Source organism: Lactuca sativa, chromosome 3, assembly GCF_002870075.4.
Source record: "Lactuca sativa cultivar Salinas chromosome 3, Lsat_Salinas_v11, whole genome shotgun sequence".
Classification (NCBI taxonomy): Eukaryota; Viridiplantae; Streptophyta; class Magnoliopsida; order Asterales; family Asteraceae; genus Lactuca; species Lactuca sativa.
The window spans coordinates 236047411-236070381 of NC_056625.2; positions in this window are offsets into that span (position 1 = coordinate 236047411).

Genomic DNA, 22971 nt, shown 5'->3' on the forward strand with positions numbered 1-22971 from the left:
GTCTAGACCTGCTCACATCTTATTTGATTCTAGTGCCTCAGATTCTTTTGTGTGTAACGAATTTGCGCATTCCTTTCAAATTGCTTGCTTTGTACTTGCGCAACCATTTCACGTAGATACTGCGGGAAGTATATCATTACTTGCTGATAAAGTCTATAGAGATTTTGTTATAGAAATTAAAGGCTATACTTTTCTCGCTAACCTGATCCCTATCTCCTTGCCCAACTTTGATATTATTCTCGGCATGGATTGGTTATCAAAGAACCTCGCAGAACTTTTGTGCTATGAAAAGATAGTACGCAATATATGTCTACGGTGAACAAAGGCTCTTAAAAATAATCTCTTTCCTTAAAGCTCGTAAATTCATATCGAGGAGAATCCTATATATGTCTACGGTGAACAAAGGCTCTTAAAAATAATCTCTTTCCTTCAAGCTCGTAAATTCATATCGAAAGGGTGTTCTATCTATCTGGCCTACACAGTTGATGTCTCAAAAGAGGAGAAGAAAATTGTAGATGTTCTAGTTGTTAACGAATATCCTGACGTTTTCCCCGATGACTTGCCTGGCCTTCCTCCAGCTAGGCAAGTAGAATTTCGAATTGACCATGTGCCTGGTGCTGCTCTGATTGCAAAGACTCCTTATCGTCTTGCGCCATCTGAGATGAAAGAAATGATGATCCAACTGCAGGAACTACTTGACAAGGGTTTCATTCGACTGAGTACCTCTCCTTGGGGTGCTCCGGTACTGTTTGTCAAGAAGAAATATGGATCGATGCGGATGTGCATTGATTATCGTGAGCTGAATAAGGTGACTATCACGAACAAGTACCCATTACCTCGCATCGACGATTTGTTCGATCAACTTCAGGGTGTTAGCTATTTCTCAAAAATTGATTTAAGATCTGGCTATCATCAGTTGAAAGTTCACGAGCAGGATGTACCGAAGATTGCTTTTCGTACTCGATATGGGCATTATGAATTCCTTGTTATGCCGTTTGGTTTAACAAACGCTCCGGCTGTATTCATGGATATGATGAATCAGGTATGCCACCCAATGCTCGATAAATCAGTCATCGTATTCATTGATGATATTCTAATCTATTCCAAGTCTGAAGCTGATCATGCCATTCGTATTCGTGCGGTATTGGAACTTCTTCGAAAGGAGAAACTATATGCTAAATTCTCGAAATGTGAATTTTGGCTTCGCCAAGTTCAATTTCTCGGTCATGTTATTTCTAGTGATGGTGTATCCGTAGATCCTGTCAAAATCGAAGCCATTCAAAATTGGGAAGTGCCCCGTAATGCTTCTGAAATTCGTAGTTTCTTAGGTCTCGCGGGATATTACCGGAGATTCATTAAAGACTTTTCTCGTATAGTTGTACCTCTCATGAGTCTTACACGGAAAGAAGTGAAGTTTGAATGGGGTGAAACCCAAGAAAGAGCTTTCTCAACTCTAAAAGATCTTTTGACTCATGCTCCAATCTTATCACTCCCAGAAGGTGATGATGACTTCTCCGTATATAGCGATGCGTCAAGATTGGGACTCGGTTGTGTGTTGATGCAACGTGGCAAAGTGATAGCCTATGCCTCAAGACAACTGAAAGATTATGAAAAGAATTATCCCACTCATGATCTCGAACTTGCTGCAGTGGTATTTGCCCTAAAACTTTGGAGGCGTTATCTTTTTGGTACAAAGTGCCAACTATTTACCGACCACAAAAGTCTCAAGTACATATTCAATTAGCAAACTTTGAATATGAGACAACAACGAGCCATGGAGCTGATCAAAGATTATTATTGTGAAATCTTATATCATCCTGGAAAAGCTAACGTGGTTGCTGATGCACTTAGCAGAAAAGTTTATCGCAATAGTATGTGTTATGCCATTACTCATACTTCAGTAAAGTTCACTATTTTAGATGAATTAGAGAAATGGCAAGAAGATGCCCTAAAGCCAGAAAATGTGAAGAAAGAAGGGATGATACATTATAATGATGCTCTACGTGATGATCCGCGAGGATTAAAAGTATTCAAGAATCGGTTGTGGATTCCAAAGATCGGTGGATTGAGACAGAAGATTTTAGATGAAGCCCATAAATCTAAACTGTCAATCCATCCTAGTACAAGTAAAATGTACTATGATGTAAGAGCTGGTTATTGGTGGCCTGGAGTAAAGAGAGACATTGGAAGATATGTACAGGAATGCTTAGTATGCTTATAAGTCAAAGCAGAGCACCAAAAGCCTTATGGAACCCTAGAAAGTCTTAGTGTTCCTGTATGGAAATGGGAGGAATTGTCCATGGATTTCATTACCAAATTGCCAAAGACTGCTAGACAGCATGATAGCATTTGGGTAATTGTCGACCGCCTGACTAAAAGCGCTCATTTTCTTTCCATGCGTGAAACGGCCCAAATGGAGAAATACGCACAAGTATACTTGGATGAAATTGTGGCAAGACATGGTGTGCCACTAAAGATCATTTTCGATCGTCAGCACAACTTATCATCCCCAGACAGATGGTCAAACGGAGAAAACAATCCAAACAGTAGAAGATATGCTTCGTGCATGTGTTTTGGAGTTCGGTGGAAACTGGGATAAATACTTACCTCTTGTCGAATTCTCGTATAATAATAGTTACCACGCTTCAATCAAAATGCCACCATATGAAGCATTATATGGTCGTAAGTGTCGTACTCTATTATGTTGGCGAGACATAGGACAGAAGATCCTTGGAGGCCCTGAAATGATTCAAGACACCACCGACAAAATTCAAATCGTACGAGAAAGAATGAAAAGCGGCCCAGGATCAACAGAAGTCCTATACATAAAAGAGAAGACGACCCATAGAATTCCAAGTGGGTGATATCATGATGCTAAAGGTATCTCCATGGAAAGGCTTTATGAGATTTGGGAAGAAAGGAAAGTTAAGTCCTAGATTTGTTGGTCCTTTCAAAATCATCCAGAGAATTGGAAAGCAAGCATACCGCTTAGAATTACCTGAAGATTTGGTAGGTATTCATGATGTGTTTCATGTGAGCTATCTGTGCAAATGCTTGAGCATCAATGATGAGACAGTTCCATTATCTGAAGTGAAATTGGATGATAAGTTAAGATATGTAGAAGAGCCGGAAGAGATCGTGAATGAAAGAACAACTAATCTACGTAATAAAGAAGTGGAGTTGGTGCTTATCAAGTTGAAACACCATCGAGGCCCAAATTATACTTGGGAAAATAAGAATGAGATAAGAGCCAAATATCCCCACTTATTTTAATCGATGTAATTTCGGGGACGAAATCCTCAAAAGGAGGAGGTATTTGTAACATACACGTTTTGAAATCGTGTTTTAAGTAAATAATATTATGAAATATTATGTGAATTTGAATGTTGAGTTCTAACAAAAAGATTTTACTAGAAATAAAGTAAAACTATGTTTAGAATCACTCATAAAAATGTTGGAAGTCTTATGAGATTCCAATTAAAAAGCCAAATAGTAAAATATAGTGAAAATATAAATTTTGGAATAAGTAAAATTTTATTATTGAAAGTTGTAGATAATCTCGTTAGAAACATTCAGGCGAAAACCTCATCGAAATCCGAGTTATAACGAAGAAGTTATGACCAAACAAAGATCCGTGATAAATCCGGAAAATACTTTGTCGCTTAAAAATTTAGTTTTCGATAAACTAATTTTTAGCCTTAGTGATGTAAATGAAAGTTGTAGAACTCGTGAAAATAATCAACTTTCATATAAAGACCGTTTGAATCTGACTTCGTATTAGAAAGTTATGATTTTTCGAAATTTCAGCTTAGCAATAGACAGCTAAAAACTCGAAGTTTAGATCAAGTGATTTTTAGCCGACACAACCTAAACGAGAATTGAAGGTCTCGTCATTAGTGGTGCAACGGTAAAAAGTCTGACGAAAACGGACGTCGGATGAAGAAGTTATGATTTTTTAACGGATTTTCTTATCCCGGTCTGTTAAAATACTAATATTAAAATGAAAGTCAAAATTAGCCGACGAAGTCTAAACGAAAATTGTAGAGCATAATTTTAGCTACGCGTGCATATAAAGAACGTCAAAAACGGAGCTCGTATGCAAAAGTTATGGATTTTACAAGATTTGACACATTTTTCATTTAATTTTCGTATGAATAGTGTCAGCCACGTCACCTTCGCTCTAAGCTGGCCACGTGTATGAAGCTGCTGCGTGGAGCATCCGAGAAGCGACGCGTGTCGCACAGGAGTCCGAAGTCGTCACGTGATTCTCGCATGCCTGCCTCATGCCCAACTCTCGTGTCGCATGCTGATTCGACCGAGGATGCGGTCCAATGGCTATCCGACGCGCCTCGCATCGGCTTCCACCCCGCGTTCGAGCCGAAGACCGAGCCGATGACGCGCCTGAAGCTGATGACTCCTCGCATCCGAGCCTTGCCAAAGCTGCCATCTGGTCCGAGCCTCGCAGCCACCTGCCCTCTTCCCTTCGCTTCGGATCCGAACTTCGGCCTTATATAAGGGGTGCGAGACCTCCCGGGTAAATGTTTGAAATTTGCCCCTTTTCACCCCTAAACTTATATTTCTTCTACTTCCACTTCCCCCGAAGCCCCGGTACTGATTCCAAATCCCGAAACACGCCCCGAGACTCCCGAGAAGCCCGAAAAATTTATCTTTTCGGTTTCGAAGCTCTACCTTCGCAGAGCCTGGTTTTCAAGAAAACTCTCGGTTTTCAACGACGAAAGTCATATTTAGAGCCAAAGTACTGCCCAAATTAATATTTTAGCCCCCGGTTATTTCACGGTGAGTTTAATATATAGAAATAATTGTATGTTATGTGTTATATGTGCTACGTGCTTTTCAGTGTTATTATTCCGGGTTATTTTTATTTGCTATTTTTAATAGCAAAGAAATACATTTGACCATGTGATCAGTGAAAGGACTTAGATTCATGTTGGTACTGGTATGTAGCCTCTGGCCATGTGGAACATGTCTCCGTAAGAGAATGAATTCTATTCTATGGTAGTGGCAGAAGGTTAGACAGGGCTATAAGCCTGAAATCTACCTAAATGTTAATCCGAAGTTGTATATCTTCTGTGCCGTTTGGGCCAAAGCTTTATTGATGTATATCAAGCATGGAAATTGTTATGTCTCATTGATTGTATATCTTTAAATCAAATCAATGATTGATATGGAATGTTTGTCACATGATCCACATATGCCCTTGTTGATCCTTGTTCCTCTTTGCTTCTGCCCTATTAAAGTATATATATGGCATAGCATTATATTGTATCTATTATTGAACTCACTAAGCGTCACCGCTTACCCTCTCGATGTTTAACAAATTGCAGGAGATAAACATCCAGTATAGTTATATACTGGTAGAAGATTTTTGAATAGTTTGAAACTATTGTATCTATAGAAGCTTAAGAATAGTTTGAAACTATTGTATTTTGCACTCCCCTATGAATAAAACTATAGAATCCTGGGAAGTTATGTAATATATAACACTTTAAAATAGTCGGTTTGTATCCAGTAGTTTGTAATCTCTTTATCAATGTAAAATATTGTTTTTATGAATATGCAAGTAGCATGTTTTGGAGTAACTAAATTGTCGAGTATGAAAGTTTGGGTCTTTCATAAATACGAAAGTTAGGGTCTTTCAGGCCCGTTTTTCAATAAAGCTCTCGGTTTTCAACATAGAAAGTCATATTTAAAGCCGAAGTGCTACCCAATTTACTATTTTAACCCCCGGTAAATTCACGGTGAGTTCAAGGCTATACCTATGACCACGAAGTGTATGGCATAGGCATCACTTGGGTATTGTTATGTACCGTTGACCATGGAGTGTATGACATAGGCATCACTTTGGCTTCGGCAGTATGCTAAGATAAGGCTGAAAGCCTAAATATTCTAGAAAAATGATATCCTTGAGTATTTTCTATGCCAATTGTGCTGAAGTTTTATTGACTGTATATCAAGTATGGAAATTCTTATGCCTCATTGTTTGATATGGAAAGCTTTTTGCATGATTCAGATATGCCTTTGTTGTTCCTTGTTCCTCCTTGCTTCTGCCATATTGAAGTGTATATATAGCATAACGTTATATTGTATCTATTATTGAACTCACTAGGCATCACCGCTTACCCCTCTCAATGTTTAACAATTGCAGGAGATAAATAAGTAGTATGGTAGTATATTGTTGGAAGATTTAGAATAGTTTGTAATAGTACCTTTGTACTTCAGTTTATGTTTGTATAAATTACAATATCCTGGGTGGTTATGTAAAATATTAAAAAATTAGTCGGCTTGTATCCAGAGTTTGTAATCGAACTATCAATCTAAAATATTGTTTTATAAATATGCTTGTAGCATGTTTTGGAGTAACAACTATTTTCAATTATGAAAGCATAATGGGTCTTTCAATCATGGTATCAGAGCAGTAGTGTAAGTGAACTAAATTCCACGGATTGGTATTTAGACTTAAACTACTGGAAATTCAATATATGAACTGAATCATTGTAAGTATATGGATACAAACCATAGGAAAGACTTAAGTGAAGTATTAGGTTATAATAAATCCTAATATTCTAAAATGCTATGTTACTCCTAAATTTCAGAGTGATGGATGAACAAATGAGTAGCCATACCCCAGAGGTGGGTGGAGGTCGTCAACCTGAGGAAGGAAATACTCCAGTATCTGGTCGTGAGGAGCGACTCTTGGGGTGTTATTCGGCAGACTCTCGAAGAACATAAAAAAAATAATGATAAAGGCAAGGAAAAAGTCACTGGAGAATCTTTGGGAGAGAAGGCGAGACATCCCTCATTCAAGACTTTCAAGAGTAGCGGTGCAACAGAGTTTTCTGGTGTCCTTAATCACATAGTTGTTCTAACTTGGATTCAAAACACAGAGAAGGTGTTTCGTATCTCTCATGTGGATAATGAACACAAAGCTAACTATGCTTCTGCAATGCTCATCAGAGAAGCATTGGTTTGGTGGGAAGCAACGTATGAAGCTCTCAACGAGTATGAACAGGAGAATATATCCTGGGAGATGTTCAAAACTCGTTTGTTAGAAAAGTATTGTCCTCTAGATATGAGGAGGAGATTGGAAAAGGAATTCCTCGAGCTTAAACAAGGAGGAATGACTGTGAATGATTATGAAACTCAGTTCAATCAAAAAGCACGGTTTGGTGCAAAGTATATTCCAACTGAAGATGAGAAAATTCAGTTAATCTTAGAGGGACTACAACATGAAATCCAAGATTTTGTAGACAATCGGGATGTTCTTGATGGGTTTTAGCCATAAGAACTTTCCTATGTGCGCATGCAAAACCCTAATGCTTGGATCTAGGCTTTCTAATTAAACATGCTTTGAATCGATGACTTCTAATGACTAATTAGGGTAAATAACAACATTGAAACAGATCTAGAACCATACCTTTGAATTCCTTGTTGATCTTGTTGTCTTGGAGCTTCTAGAGTCACAATTGTCACTCCTCTAATGGCTTACAAATACCAATAGCAAGAAAGATGATTTAGGAGAGAGGAAAGGGGAGGAAATTGGTCAGGGTTCTTTTACTTTAGGTGAGGTGCCGATTTCCCTTAGCCATAGGGTCTATTTATACTTGTAGACTCCTTAAGGGTTACAACCTAAACCCTAATTGGATAATCTTCTCTTAAGGCTATCCAAATCCATTCCATAGATAACCCCTTGGACGATTTTGAAGCTATCCTAGCTTCTAGAATCTGTCCCTTGTATATCTATATGGATTTACACTCTAAAGCTTAACTATCAAACAATTGACAGTTTATACCCTCTTATTTAATTAATCTCTTTAAGTCACCAAATTAATTCCAATTAATTCTATAACCTATATTAATCAAATAACAATATATTATTCTTTATATTATTCTCATAATATATTAATAATATTTACTCTCTCATAATAAATCATCCTATCAAGTTGCTATGATGAAGGCAACCCAAAAGGATCATGCACAACCGGGTCAAATACTTGCCTAACATAGTTGCAACCTTAGACACTATTCCAACAGTCTCCCACTTGGATAAGTCTAGTAACTATAAGCACAAGTACAATTCGGTTTGCAATCGTAGCTCTCAAAGACGCTGTCAAACTCTAATCTAATCAATCTTGTCCTTTAGATAAGGGATCGTACAGTCCTCTGTTAGATATCATGCTGACAATCCTATGGAACGGTTAGTCAAACATTTAGGTTTCTCGATCTCTGATTTATTCGACATAGAACTTAATCGAACACATCAATTCAGTTCTGACCGGGCCCGGCACATAAGTCAAATCAAATCATCGAGCGGCCGAGATATCGCTTTTACCTTCTTAGGATAAAAGTTACAGATAAACTTCGACTTATATGCATTTACTTATTCATTAACCGACTATACACAACAATGCGTTTTATAACACCGAGTTACTGATGTGTTTTCGCATTATCAATGTACAATCAATTAACAAATAACAAACCATATATCTAGGTTTTAAGACTATATGATATTATCGTCTTGCGATCAACCTTTTATATCATATTCCATAAGGTGATTCCAGCAAGCGCGGGTTTGCTCCAATGCTCAAAACTAGTTCATAAGCACTCATGAACGTTGCAGCAACCCTTTGCTATGTCTAAAAACCATTTAGACAATCTACACACCAATTCATGACAATCTTCATTCATATCTACTTCCAACATATGATTGTGGACAATTTGAACAATTCGATTATTCCTAATAAACTCAATTATTCTGGAAGTCAAAACATGCAAAGTGAAACAATAGCTAAACAATTAACATAAGATAGTAACATTACTCACAAATAAAAGTCCTTTATTTAATCATCAAATGTTAATTACATTTATCTATTACACGTTTCTAATACTATCTAATCTATGCTAATATCATCCTTCAGCCCAATATTCCTAGCATGCTGCAAGTGCTTAACCCTACTCAGTCCCTTCGTAAGCGGATCTGTTGGGTTATCTTCTGATGATATCCTCTTCACTACGAGTTGTCCTTCTTCTACACGATGTCTAATGAAGTGATATTTTCTGTCGATATTTCTTGATCTACCATGATCCCTTGGTTCCTTGGTTAAGGTAACCGCTCCTTCGTTATCACAGAAAATCTCCATGGGCTCCTTTATGGCAGTTACAACTCCAAGATCACCGATGAAGTTCTTTCGCCATATTGCCTCCTTCGACACTTCGATCGCTGCAATGTACTCTGATTCGCACGTTGAATCAGCTACGGTTTCCTGTTTGGAACTCTTCCATGTCACTGCTCCTCCATTTAGGGTAAAGACCCAGCCCGACTGCGAACGGTAGTTGTCTCTGTCGGTCTGAAAACTGGCGTCACTATACCCTCGCACCTTCAAGTCATCACTCCCTCCGAGGACTAAGAACCATTCCTTCGTCCTCCGAAGGTACTTAAGGATATTCTTCACCGCAATCTAATGTGCCTGCCAGGGTTCCCTTGATATATGCTAACCATGCTCAAAGCGAAGGCTACATCAGGGAGAGTACAAGTCATAGCGTACATGATTGAGCCAATTGCGGAAGCGTATGGTACTCGGCTCATTTCTGCTATCTCAGCTTCGGTACTCGGACTTTGAGTCTTACTCAACTTGGCATTACTTTGTATCGGTAATTCTCCCTTCTTCGAGTTTTCCATACTAAATTTTTTTAGTACTTTATCCAAGTAAGTATTCTGACTAAGTCCAATTAGTCTCTTACTTCTTTCTCTTACTATCCTTATTCCCAAAATGTAAGAAGCCTCTCCGAGGTCTTTCATAGCGAAGCACTTCCCGAGCCAGGACTTAACCTCCTGCAGAGTCGGGATGTCGTTTCCTATGAGTAATATGTCATCGACATATAGAACGAGGAAGCTTACTATACTCCCACTGGCTTTGACATATACACATGATTCGTCTTCGCTTCGTACAAATCCAAACTCTTTGACTTTCTCATCGAAGCAAAGATTCCATCTGCGAGACGCTTGCTTAAGTCCATAAATGGACTTCTCAAGCTTACACACTCTATTTGGATGCTTCAGATCCACAAACCCCTCTGGCTGAGCCATGTAAACATCCTCAGCCAACTTTACGTTAAGGAAAGCGGTCTTGACATCCATTTGCCAAATCTCATAATCATGAAATGCGGCAATTGCTAGCATCACTCTAATAGATTTTATCTTTGCAACTGGTGAGAAGGTCTCATCATAGTCAACTCTGGGAGTTTGAGTAAAGCCCTTCGCAACCAATCGTGCTTTATATGTGTGTACTTTTACATCCACGTCGGTTTTCTTCTTGAAGATCCATTTGCACCCAACGGTCTTACGTCCGGGCACATAATCAACCAAATTCCAAACTTGGTTGTCATACATGGATTGGATCTCGTTATCCATTGCCTCTTTCCATTTTGCAAACTCCGGGCCTGCCATGGCTTCCTTATAGCTATTAGGTTCATCAAGATTTATTAGTGTACCATCACTAATATACGTGTCCCCTTTGGTAGTAATATGAAAACCATAAAACTGGGGATGAACTCTAACTCTATCAGAACGTCTAAGAGGTAAGGACTCGTCAATCGGTTCAACTGGAGTTTCCTCCTCGGGTTGAGTGCCAGCGATAGAGGTTCCTTCATCTATCAACTCTTGAATCTCTTCAAGCTCGATTTGCCTCCCACTGTCTCCTTGGCTTATGAGTTCTCGCTCTCGGAAAACTCCTCTCCTCGCAACGAAGACAACATTGTCCTTCAGTCTATAGAAGAGATATCCAAAGGATGTCTGCGGGTAGCCGATGAAAATACATTGCTCACTTCGAGGTTCGAGCTTGCCGTGAGTATCTCGTCTTATGAAAGCCTCGCAACCCCAAACCTTGATATGTGCCAACGAGGGAGCTTTCCCTATCCACATCTCGTGAGGTGTTTTGGCAACCTTCTTGGTAGGGACTCGGTTATGGATATGGGCGGCAGTCTCTAAGGCATACCCCCAGAAAGAGATAGGTAGTGAAGCACGACTCATCATAGAGCGAACCATATCCAATAAGGTTTGATTATGCCTTTCTGCCACACCATTCAACTGCGGTGTCCTAGGAGGCGTCAATTGCGAAACTACTCCTTGAGATAATCGTGGAATTCAAGACTTAGGTACTCTCCTCCTCGATCGGATCGAAGCATCTTGATTTTCCTGCCCAATTGATTCTCCACTTCATTCTTAAACTCTTGGAACTTTTCAAAGGTTTCTGACTTTTGCTTGATTAAATAGATATACCCATATCGACTATAATCATCGGTGAAAGTCACATAGAAGCAGTTTCCATCCTTCGTGGTTAGGGCAGTGGTGGCACTCTGCCTCCTTCGGGTTAGGGCAGGGCTTAGCGGGATCAACTTTGGTCCCACTAGAAGAGGCACCATCTCGGGCTTTAACCTTGCGATAGTTCTTAGACGAAGCCTTCCCCTTCTTTCCCTTTCCTTGACCAATAGCCAAGACAGGAGCAGCGGGTGGATTGGGAGTTGGTGCAACAGACTTGTCTTTGAAGTTGCTCTCAGCGACCCTCAAGAGACCTTGGAGTTTGCTTAGGGTGACCTCCTCTTTGTTCATGTGGTAGGTCATCCTAAATTGATTGTACATTGGAGGCAAAGAGTGAAGCACCATGTCGATCGCCAAGTCTTCCCCAAAGTCAACATTTAACTTGCGAAGGTGGTCGACATACCTTTGCATCTTTTGCCGATGCACGGTAAGAGACTCTCCATGACCCATCTTAGCGGAAATCATGTTGGTGAAAATCTCATAACGCTCTTGTCTCGCGTTTTGGTGGTATCTTTCCAATAATTCTTGATGCATCTCGTACGGGTAAATTTCCTCGTAGGACTTTTGGAATTCGGAGTTCATGGTGGCAATCATGATGCAATGTACCTTCGTTGCATCTCGCTCATGAGTTTCAAAAGCGGTGATTTCAGCCGGAGTAGCAATTTCGGGGTTGATCTTCTCAAGCTTCTCATCGAGGACATACTCCTTATCCTCATAGCGAGCAATGGTGTGAATGTATCTTATCCATTCGCTAAAGTTCGTTCCATCGAAGGTGACCTTTTGGCAAAGGCTCATCAACGTGAAAGAACTAGCAGCAACGTTGTTAGCGTTCGACATCTACAAATAGAAAGGACAAACATAGATTAGAATAAGAATCCCTAATTATCACCCAATAAGAAAATTAGGGCTAGGATCCAACAATAACATTTACATACTAGAAAAGGGATGCCGTAATCTAACATGCAAATAAATTGAAGGTAAGTGAATGACGATTCACTAATTCTCCATCACAAAACTTAAACTATTAGTCGTAAGTGTATTGAGAATTCCTAGGTTCGGATGAGATTCATTGAAACTATTCAATGGCATGTTTAAATCTCGATATGCCCCTCTTGTTTGTGACTGGGATACCGAGGATCACAAAGCGGGTGTGAATTACCATGCAAATTCACATGGTGTCTTCATTGTAACGATCACCTATTCGATGTGCTGGTAAACCACACACGCTCCATCGAACTATGATAAACAATGAATCACCCTTTGCCACCTTTGCTTAGAACCAATTAGTGTGCCGGTAAACCACGCACGCTCCACTAACTTCTTAGAAAGGGTGCAAAGTGTAATTTCATAGGATTGCATCAATTCACTTTTCCTAAAGTAACTAAGATTGGGAAATTTTAAAATATGTGTAGTTACTTTGTATTACTTATTATACTTTTAATGAGAGGATGAGGTTGCCCTATCCTACCCGTTCGGCTAACGACCCTCCACCAATCAAGCAATCGGTGGGTGTGAGTGTACACCCATTAAGCGCCATTTTATAGGCCGCAACCTTATATCCACCTTATAGATTGGCTTCGTGAATGAGGCCTACTAACGGTAAGACTAGCATTTAGTTATACATATATATATATATATATATATATATATATATATATATATATATATATATATATATATATATTATTCTAGTAATATCATATTAGTATAAGGTTGTATTTTAAATCTTTTAAAATCTAGGGTTTGAAATTTAAGTTGTCTAAATTAAAACTTTTAATCACAAAATATGAATTTCAAAACTTGAGGGCAAGTTTTAAACATTTAAAACATGGAGGATCAAATAACAAATAATTCCAATTAACAATTAATATCCTAATTATCTATATTTGATTTTATTCAAGAATTCTTTTTAAGATAATTACCAAAATAATTAAAATAATTAATTAATTATCATATAAGGAAATTAAATATTTTATTAGTTGATAAATATCTTTAATTAGATCAAGATTGTAGTCATATATATCAAAAAATCGGATTAGGGTTGATCTAATATGATTAAGGTAAGTTTCCATAACATAATCATGAATAAATCCCGAATCTGGCCATTCCTGACGCCTGGACTCGCCGAGTGCACAAAGGGACTCGTCGAGTCAGGCCAACTCGCCGAGTCCACTTTGGAACTTGCCGAGTCCATGACGCAGAAACACAAAAATCGAATTTTGCAGTTTAGTTTCAGACAATTAAGCAACAATTCAATGAAAACCAAGCTAGGCTCTGATACCACTGATGGGTTTTAGCCATAAGAACTTTCCTATGTGCGCATGCAAAACCCTAATGCTTGGATCTATGCTTTCTAATTAAACATGCATTGAATCCAAGACTTCTAATGACTAATTAGGTTAAATAACAACATTGAAACAGATCTATAACCAAACCTTTGAATTCCTTGTTGATCTTGTTGTCTTGGAGCTTCTAGAGTCACAATTGTCACTCCTCTAATGGCTTACAAACACCAATAGCAAGAAAGATGATTTAGGAGAGAGGAGAGGGGAGGAAGTTGTCCAAGGTTCTCTTACTTTAGGTGAGGTGCCGATTTCCCTTAGCCATAGGGTCTATTTATACTTGTAGACTCCTTAAGGGTTACAACCTAAACCCTAATTGGATAATCTTCTCTTAAGGCTATCCAAATCCATTCCATAGATAACCCCTTGGACGATTTTGAAGCTATCCTAGCTTCTAGAATCCGTCCCTTGTATATCTATATGGATTTACAGTCTAAAGCTTAACTATCAAACAATTGACAGTTTATACCCTCTTATTTAATTAATCTCTTTCAGTCACCAAATTAATTCCAATTAATTCTATGACCTATATTAATCAAATAACAATATATTATTCTCATAATATATTAACAATATTTACTCACTCATAATAAATCATCCTATCAAGTTGCTATGATGAAGGCAACCCATAAGGACCATGCACAACCGGGTCAAATACTTGCCTGATATAGTTGCAGCCTTAGACACTATTCCAACAGTTTTGTCATTCAATAAAGCTGTTGAATATGCTCGACGACGCGAGCATGACTTAGAAATACGTGGTGCCACTCTTAGTGTTCGGAAACATCCACGTACTGAAAGGAGTACTCCTACTTCCTCTATTCCACCAGTTCAATCTGTTCGATATGAACCTAGCAAACAAGTACAATATCAGAGTGCTTTTCGTGGCCGCAGTAGGTCATAATCTTTTTCTCTTCAGTCGCCAGGTTGTCGAAATTGTGGAAAGAATCATCTGGGCAAATGTAGAATATAGGAAGGATCTGTGGTCTGTTATGGATGTGGAGAAATAGGCCACAAAAGGCCCGTATGTCCAATGAAAGGTGTTACATGCTTTGCATGTGGTGTTACTGGCCATAGGAAGCATTTCTGCCCTACTCTTACTAGTGAAAGGGCGGAGAGTCAAGCTTCTGTTCAACAACCAATGAGAAATAAAGCTCCTGTTCAACAATCAAAGGGCACACCAACCAAAAAGGAGGAGGTGCCAAAAGCTAAGGGCCGTGCATTCCAAATTACTACAGAGGAGGCACGCGAGGACCAAAATGTTGTGATGGGTACATTTCTTGTCAACTCTAGACCTGCTCACATCTTATTTGATTCTGGTGCCTCAGATTCTTTTGTGTCTATTGAATTTGCGCATTCTTATCAAACTGCATACTGTGCACTCACGCAACCATTTCACGTAGATACTGCGGGAAGTATATCATTACTTTCTGATAAAATCTCTAGGGATTGTGTCATAGAAATTGAAAGCTATAATTTTCTTGCTAACCTAATCCCTATCTCCTTGCCCAACTTCGATATTATTCTCGGCATAGATTGGTTGTCAAAGAACCATGCAGAACTCTTGTGTTACAAAAAGATGGTACACATTCCTATTGAAGGGGAAGATCCTATTCATGTCTACGGTGAACAAAGGATCTTAAAAAGAATCTCTTTCCTCAAAGCTCGTGAATTTATATTGAAGGATTGCCCTATCTATCTGGCCTATATAGTTGATATCTCAAGAGAGGAGAATAAAACTGTAAATGATGTTCCCGTTGTTAACGAATATCCTGCTGTTTTCCCTGATGAATTGTCTGGACTTCCTCCGGATAGACAAGTAGAATTTCGAATCGACCGTGTGCCTGGTGCTGCTCCGATTGCGAAGACTCGTTATCATCTTGCGCCAGCTGAAATAATGAAAATGATGATCCAACTGCAGGAATTACTTGACAAAGGCTTTATTCGACCGAGTACCTCTCCCTAGGGTGCTCCAGTATTGTTTGTCAAGAAGAAGGATGGATTAATGCGGATGTGCATTGATTATTGTGAGCTAAATAAGGTGACTATCAGGAACAAGTACCCACTACCTTGCATTGACGATTTATTTGATCAACTTCAGGGTGTTAGCTATTTCTCAAAGATTGATTTGAGATCTGGCTATCATCAGTTGAAAGTACATGACAGGATGTACCGAGGACTGCTTTCCGTACCCGTTATGGACATTTTGAATTCCTTGTCATGCCATTCGGCTTGACAAATGCTCCTTCTGTATTCATAGATATGATGAATAGAGTATGCTGCCCACTGCTCGATAAGTCTTTCATCGTATTCATTGACGATATTCTAATTTATTCCAAGTCTGAATCTGATCATGCCATTCATATTCGTGAAATCTTAGAACTTCTTCGATAGGAGAAACTTTATGCTAAATTCTCGAAATGTGAATTTTCTCTTCGCCAAGTTCAATTTCTCGGTCATGTGATTTCTGGTGACGGTGTATCTTTAGATCCTACCAAAATCGAAGCCGTTCAAAATTGGGAAGCGCCTCGTAATGCTTCTGAAATTTGCAGTTTCTTGGGTCTCGCAGGTTATTACCGGAGATTCATTAAAGAATTTTCTTGTATAGTCGAACCTCTCATGAGTCTTACACCGAAGGAAGTGCAGTTCGAATGGGGTGAAGCCCAAGAAAAATCTTTCTCAAATCTAAAAGATCTTTTGACTCATGCTCCAATCTTATCACTTCCAGAAGGTGATAATGATTTCTCAGTATATAGCGATGCTTCTGGGTTGGAACTTGGTTGTGTGTTGACGCAGCGTGGTAAAGTGATAGCCTATGCCTCAAGACAACTGAAAGATTATGAAAAGAATTATCCCACTCATGACCTCGAACTCGCTGCAGTGGTATTTTCCCTAAAACTTTGGAGAAATTATATTTTTGGTACAAAATGCCAATTGTTTACCGACCACAAAAGTCTCAAGTATATATCCAGTCAGCAAACTTTGAATATGAGACAACAGCGATCCATGGAGCTGAACAAAGACTATGACTGTGAAATCCTCTACCATCCAGGAAAGGGCAATGTGGTTGCCGATGCACTTAGCAGGAAGGTTTATCGTAATAGTATGTGTTATACTATTACTCACACTACGGTGAAGTTCACTATTCTTGATGAACTAGAGAAGTGGCAAGTTGAGGCCTTAAAGTCAGAAAATGTGAAGAAGGAAGGAATGGTACATTATGCTGATGTTTTACTTGATGATCCACGAGGATTAAAAGTATTTAAGAATCGGCTATGGATTCCAAATATTGGTGGATTAAGACAGAAGATTTTAGATGAAGCTCATAAGTCTAAGCTGATTATCGGTGGCCTGGACTACAGAGAGACATTGGAAGATATATGCAGGAATGCTTAGCATGCTTACAAGTCAAAACAGAACACTAAAAGCCTTACGGAACTCCAGAAAGTCTTAGTGTTCCTGTATGGAAATGGGAAGAGTTGTCCATGGATTTTATTACCAAATTGCCAAAGACTGCTAGACAACATGATAGCATTTGGGTAATCGTCGACCGCCTGACTAAAAGTGCACATTTTCTCGCCATGTGTGAAACGGCTCCGATGGAGAAGTACGCACAAGTATACTTGGACGAAATTGTTGCGAGACATGGTGTACCACTAAAGATCATTTCCGATCATGATACTCGCTTCACTTCTCAGTTTTGGGCGAGTATGCAATGTGAATTAGGATCTTGAGTTGCTCTCAGCACAGCTTATCATCCCCAAATAGACGGTCAAACAGAGAGAATAATCCAAACAATGGAAGATATGCTTCGTGCATGTGTCTTGGAGTTCGGTGGTAGCTGGGATAAATACTTACCTCTTGTCGAATTTTCGTATAATAACAGTTACCACACTTCAATCAAAACGCCACCATATGAAGCATTTTATGGTCGCAAATGTCGTACGCCATTATGTTGGCATGATGTTGGACAGGAGATCCTTGGAGGCCCTGAAATGATTCAAGACACCACCGACAAGATTCAAATCGTACGAGAAAGAACGAAAGCGGCCCAGGATCGACAGAAGTCCTATACAGGAAAGAGAAGATGACCCATAGAATGCCAAGTGGGTGATTTCATAATGCTAAAGGTATCCCCATTGAAAGGCCTTATGCGATTAGGAAAGAAAGGAAAGTTGAGTCCCAAATTTGTTAGACCTTTCAAAATCATCCAGAGAATTGGAAAGCAAGCATACCGCTTGGAATTTCCTGAAGATTTGACAGGTATTCATGATGTGTTTCATGTAAGTTATCTGCGCAATGCTTAAGCATATATAATGAAACAGTTTCGTTATCCGAGGTAAAATTGGATAGTAAATTAAGATACGTAGAAGAACCTGTAGAGATTGTAAATGAAAGAATGACTGAGCTACGTAATAAAGAAGTAAAGTTGGTGCTTGTCAAGTGGAAACACCATCGAGGCCCAAATTATACTTGGGAAGATAAGAGTGAGATAAAAGCAAAATATCCCCATTTGTTTTAATCGCTGTAATTTCGGGGACGAAATCCTGAAAAGGAGGAGGTATTTGTAACATACACGTTCAGGTATCGTATATTGTAAATTATAAAAGTGAATAATATTATGAAATATTATGTAAATTTTAATGTTGAGTTCTAACAAATAGTTTTTACTAGAAATGAAGTAAAACTATGTTTAGAATCACTCAGAAAATATTGGAAGTCTTATGAGATTCCAATCAAATGTCAAATGGTGAAATTTAACGAAAATATAAAATTTGAAATAAGTAAAATTTTATTATTTAAAGTTGTAGATAATTTCGTTAGAAACATTTAGGCGAAAACCTCATCTAAATCCGAGTTATAACGAAGAAGTTATGACCAATCGAAGATCCGTGACAAAAACGACATGACGCCGAATGACGTAAAAAGTGATTTTTTGATAAACTACTTTTTAGCCTTGGTGATCTAAATGAAAGTCGTAGTATTTGTTAAACTGAGAATACTGATAAAAAGAACTCCAAAATCTGACTTCGTATGAGAAAGTTATGATTTTTCTGAGTTTCGGAATAGTAGTAGACAACTAAAAACTCGAAATAAGGATCGAGCGATATTTAGCCGACACAACCTAAACGAGAATTGAAGGTCTCGACAATAGTAGTACAATGGTAAAAAGTCTGACGAAAATGGACGTCGAATGAAGAAGTTATGAATTTTTAACGGATTTTCCTGTCCCGGTTTTGTTAAAAATAATAATATTAAAAATAAATTCAAAATTAGCCAACGGAGTCTAAACGAAAGTTGTAGAATATATTCTCGCCTACGCGTGCATATAAAGAACGTCAAAAACCGAGCTTGTATCCGAAAGTTATGGATTTTAGAAGTTTGGGGCTCAATTTCCGAGGAATCTTGCATGGATAAGGTCGAATCTCGCATGGATGGTTCGGAATTGGCCACGTCACCTCGTCCGAAGCAGCAGCGTCACAGAGTCCTGCCACGTCCGAGGTGCGACGCGTTTCGCATCCGAGCCGATGAGTGCGTGCCTTCCGAGCCTCGCTGGCCCCTCGCATGCAAAGCCACCAGGAGCCCCTCGCTTCTGCTGCTGCCATCTGTCCGATCTCGGCCAACCTTCGCACCCTATAAAAGGGAGGTTGCGAGCCTTCCCGGGTAAAATGAGATTTTTGCTATTTTTCACCCGAAATCAATATTCTTACTATTTTGACATCCCCCGAAGCCCCGATGTCCATTTTAGCACCGGAAACACGCCCCGAAGTGCCCGAAGACCCCAAGAAATTATCTTTTCGGTTTTGAAGCCCAACCCTCGTAGGGCCTAGTTTTCAATAAAGCTCCCGGTTTTCCACATAGAAAGTCATATTTAAAGCCGAAGTGCTGCCCAATTTATTATTTTAACCCCCGGTAAATTCAAGGTGAGTTCAATATATAGGTACAATTGTATGTTGTGTGTTATATATGCTATGTGCTTTTCCATGTTATCATCTCGTGTTATTATTTCTGCTATTTTATAGCAAGGCTATACCTCTGACCACGAAGTGTATGACATAGACATCACTTGGGTATTGGTATGTACCGTTGACCATGGAGTGTATGACATAGGCATCACTTTGGCTTCGGCAGTATGCTAAGATAAGGCTGAAAGCCTAAATATTCTAGAAAAATGATATCCTTGAGTATTTTCTATGCCAATTGTGCTGAAGTTTTATTGACTGTATATCAAGTATGGAAATTCTTATGCCTCATTGTTTGATATGGAAAGCTTTTTGCATGATTCTGATATGCCTTTGTTGTTCCTTGTTCCTCCTTGCTTCTGCCATATTGAAGTGTATATATGGCATAACGTTATATTGTATCTATTATTGAATTCACTAAGCATCACCGCTTACCCCTCTCAATGTTTAACAATTGCAGGAGATAAATAAGCAGTATGGTAGTATACTGTTGGAAGATTTAGAATAGTTTGTAATAGTGCTTTTATACTTCAGTTTATGTTTGTATAAATTACAATATCCTGGGTAATTATGTAAAATATTAAAAACTTAGTCGGTTTGTATCCAGTCTTTGTAATCAAACTATCAATGTAAAATATTGTTTTATAAATATGCTTGTAGCATGTTTTGGAGTAACAACTGTTTTCAATTATGAAAGCATAATGGGTCTTTCACATGATTAGGTTTAGCCTTCCATGCTCAACATCCCTATTTCTTCTTGGTCCCTGTAAATCATAACATATGTGAAAACCACACCCTGTATCAAGAACCTAAGAAATAGAATGCGATGAATCATTAGATTTAATAGTGTAAATACCTACGAAGGACGGCTTGATCTTCCCATCCTTGATAGCTTATAGATATTTTGGGCAGCTTCTTTTCCAATGCCCTAGCTTGTGGCAGTGGTGGTACTCTGCCTCCTTAGGATTAGAGTTGGGTTTAGCATAACCAACTTTGGTTCCACTAGAAGAGGTTCCATATTGGGACTTTCCCTTGTGGTGGCTCTTTGAGGGAGCCTTCCTCTTCTTACCCTTCCCTTGCCCAATTGCCAAGACTGGGGCAGCAGTATGAGTTGGAGATGGTGCAACAAATTTATCTTTGAGGTTGTTAACAGCAGTCCTCAACAGTCCTTGATGCTTGCTCAAGGCCACCTCCTCCTTGTTCATGTGGTAGGTCATGCTGAACTGGCTATAGTAGGGAGGCAAGGAATGTAGGATGATGTAAATTTCCAGCTCTTCATCAAAGTTCACATTCAACTTTAGCAGATGATCGACATATCTTTGCATCTTTTGCAGATGAGCAGTAAAGGACTCTCCATTACCCATTTTGGTAGTGATCATCGAAGTGATGATCTCGTACCTTTCTTGCCTAGCAATTTGGTGGTACCGGTCCAATAGATCCTGATGCATCTCATAGGGGTAAATTTCCTCATAGGACTTCTAGAGTTATGCACTCATAGTCTTTAGCTTGATGTAATGGACTTTCGTGGCATCACGCGCATGGGCCTTAAAGGCCACGATCTCTTCAGTAGAGGCAGTGTTGATGTTGATTTCCTTTATCTTCTCATCGAGGACATACTCTTTGTCCTCGTAAAGATTGACCATTCGAATGTTGTGGATTGAAATTGGACCCGTCAAAGATCACTCTCCCATACAAGTTCATGAGTGAGAACGAGCCAGAGGAAGTTGAGCCTGAAGCGTTGTTGTTGACGTTCAATATCTGAAAAGGAAAAAGAACAAAGTTTGATTAGAAATGAATCCCCAATTAAACACCCAAATGATAAATTAGGGCTAGGATCCAACAACATTATTTACAAATTAGAAAAGGGATGTCGTAATCTAACAAGTAAATAATTTGAAGGTACGTGAATGACTATTCACTATTTCTCCACCATGAAAAACGAAAAAGAGATTAAGTTTTAAATGTATTAAAAACTCCTAGATCTTTTGAGATTCATTGAACTTTTCAGTGGCATGTTTAAATCTCGATATGCCCCTCTAGTTTGTGACTGGGATGCCGAGGATCACAAAGCGGGTGGGAATAACCATGCAAATATACATGGTGCCCTCATTGTTACAGTCACCTGTTCGATGTGCCAGTCAACCACACACGCTCCATCGAACAATGACAAAACAATGAGTCACCCTTTTTCACCTTTGCTTAGAACCCAATTGGTGTGCCGGTTAACCACACATGCTCCACTCGCGTCTTAGCAAGGGTACAAAGTGTAATTTCATGAAATTGCATCAATTCACTTTTTCCTAAATTAACTAAGATTGGGAATTTTGTAAAAACATTTAGTTACTTTATATAGATTCATTATACTTGTAATGAGGAAAGGTTTGCCCTATCCTACCCATTCGGCTAACGACTCTCCACCAATCAAGGAAGCGGTGGGTGAGAGTGAACACCCATTAAACAGCCATTTTATAGGCCATAACCTAATACCCCCCTACCCCTTATAGATCGGCTACGTGAATGAGGCGTACTAATGGTAAGACTAGCATTTAAGTGGTATATATATATATATATATATATATATATATATATATATATATATATATATATATATATATATATATATATTAATCTTGTCATATTATAAAGTATAAGGTTGAATTTTAAACTTGTAAAATTCTAGGGTTTGAAATTTAAATAGTTCAAATTAAACTTTTAATAAAAAATTTAAATCTCAAAACTTGAGGGCAAGTTTTGAACTTTGGAAAACACAAAGGATAAAATATCAGATAATTTAAATTAAACAATTAATTTAATGATTATCTAAATTTGACCTAATCAATTTTATTTACAAAATAATTCAACAATTAATTTAAGTAATCAAATATTATCAAATAAGGAATTTATTATTCAAACAATTGGTAATTATCTTTTGATTTGGTAAGGATAATTATAAAACAGTAATAAAATTCGGATTTTATTAGTCAAAAACGATTTAGGTAATTATCCTTAAGCAAAACAGCAAGAAATCCCGAAAATCTATCTGTCTGACAGGTAAACTCGTCGAGTTCACATTGGAACTCGTCAAGTTCATCCAACTTGTTGAGTTCTCATTGGAACTTGTCGACTTCATCAGACAGAAATCCCAAAAAAATGATTTTAAAGCATGAATGAACATACAAGGCATCAATACAATAGAAACCAAACAAGCTCTGATACGACTGATGGGTTTGAGCCAAAACAACATCCTATGTGCTCATGAAAACCCTAATGCTTGGATCTAGGTTTCTCTATTTGTATATGCTTTCATCCAAGACTTTAAAACCCTAGATCT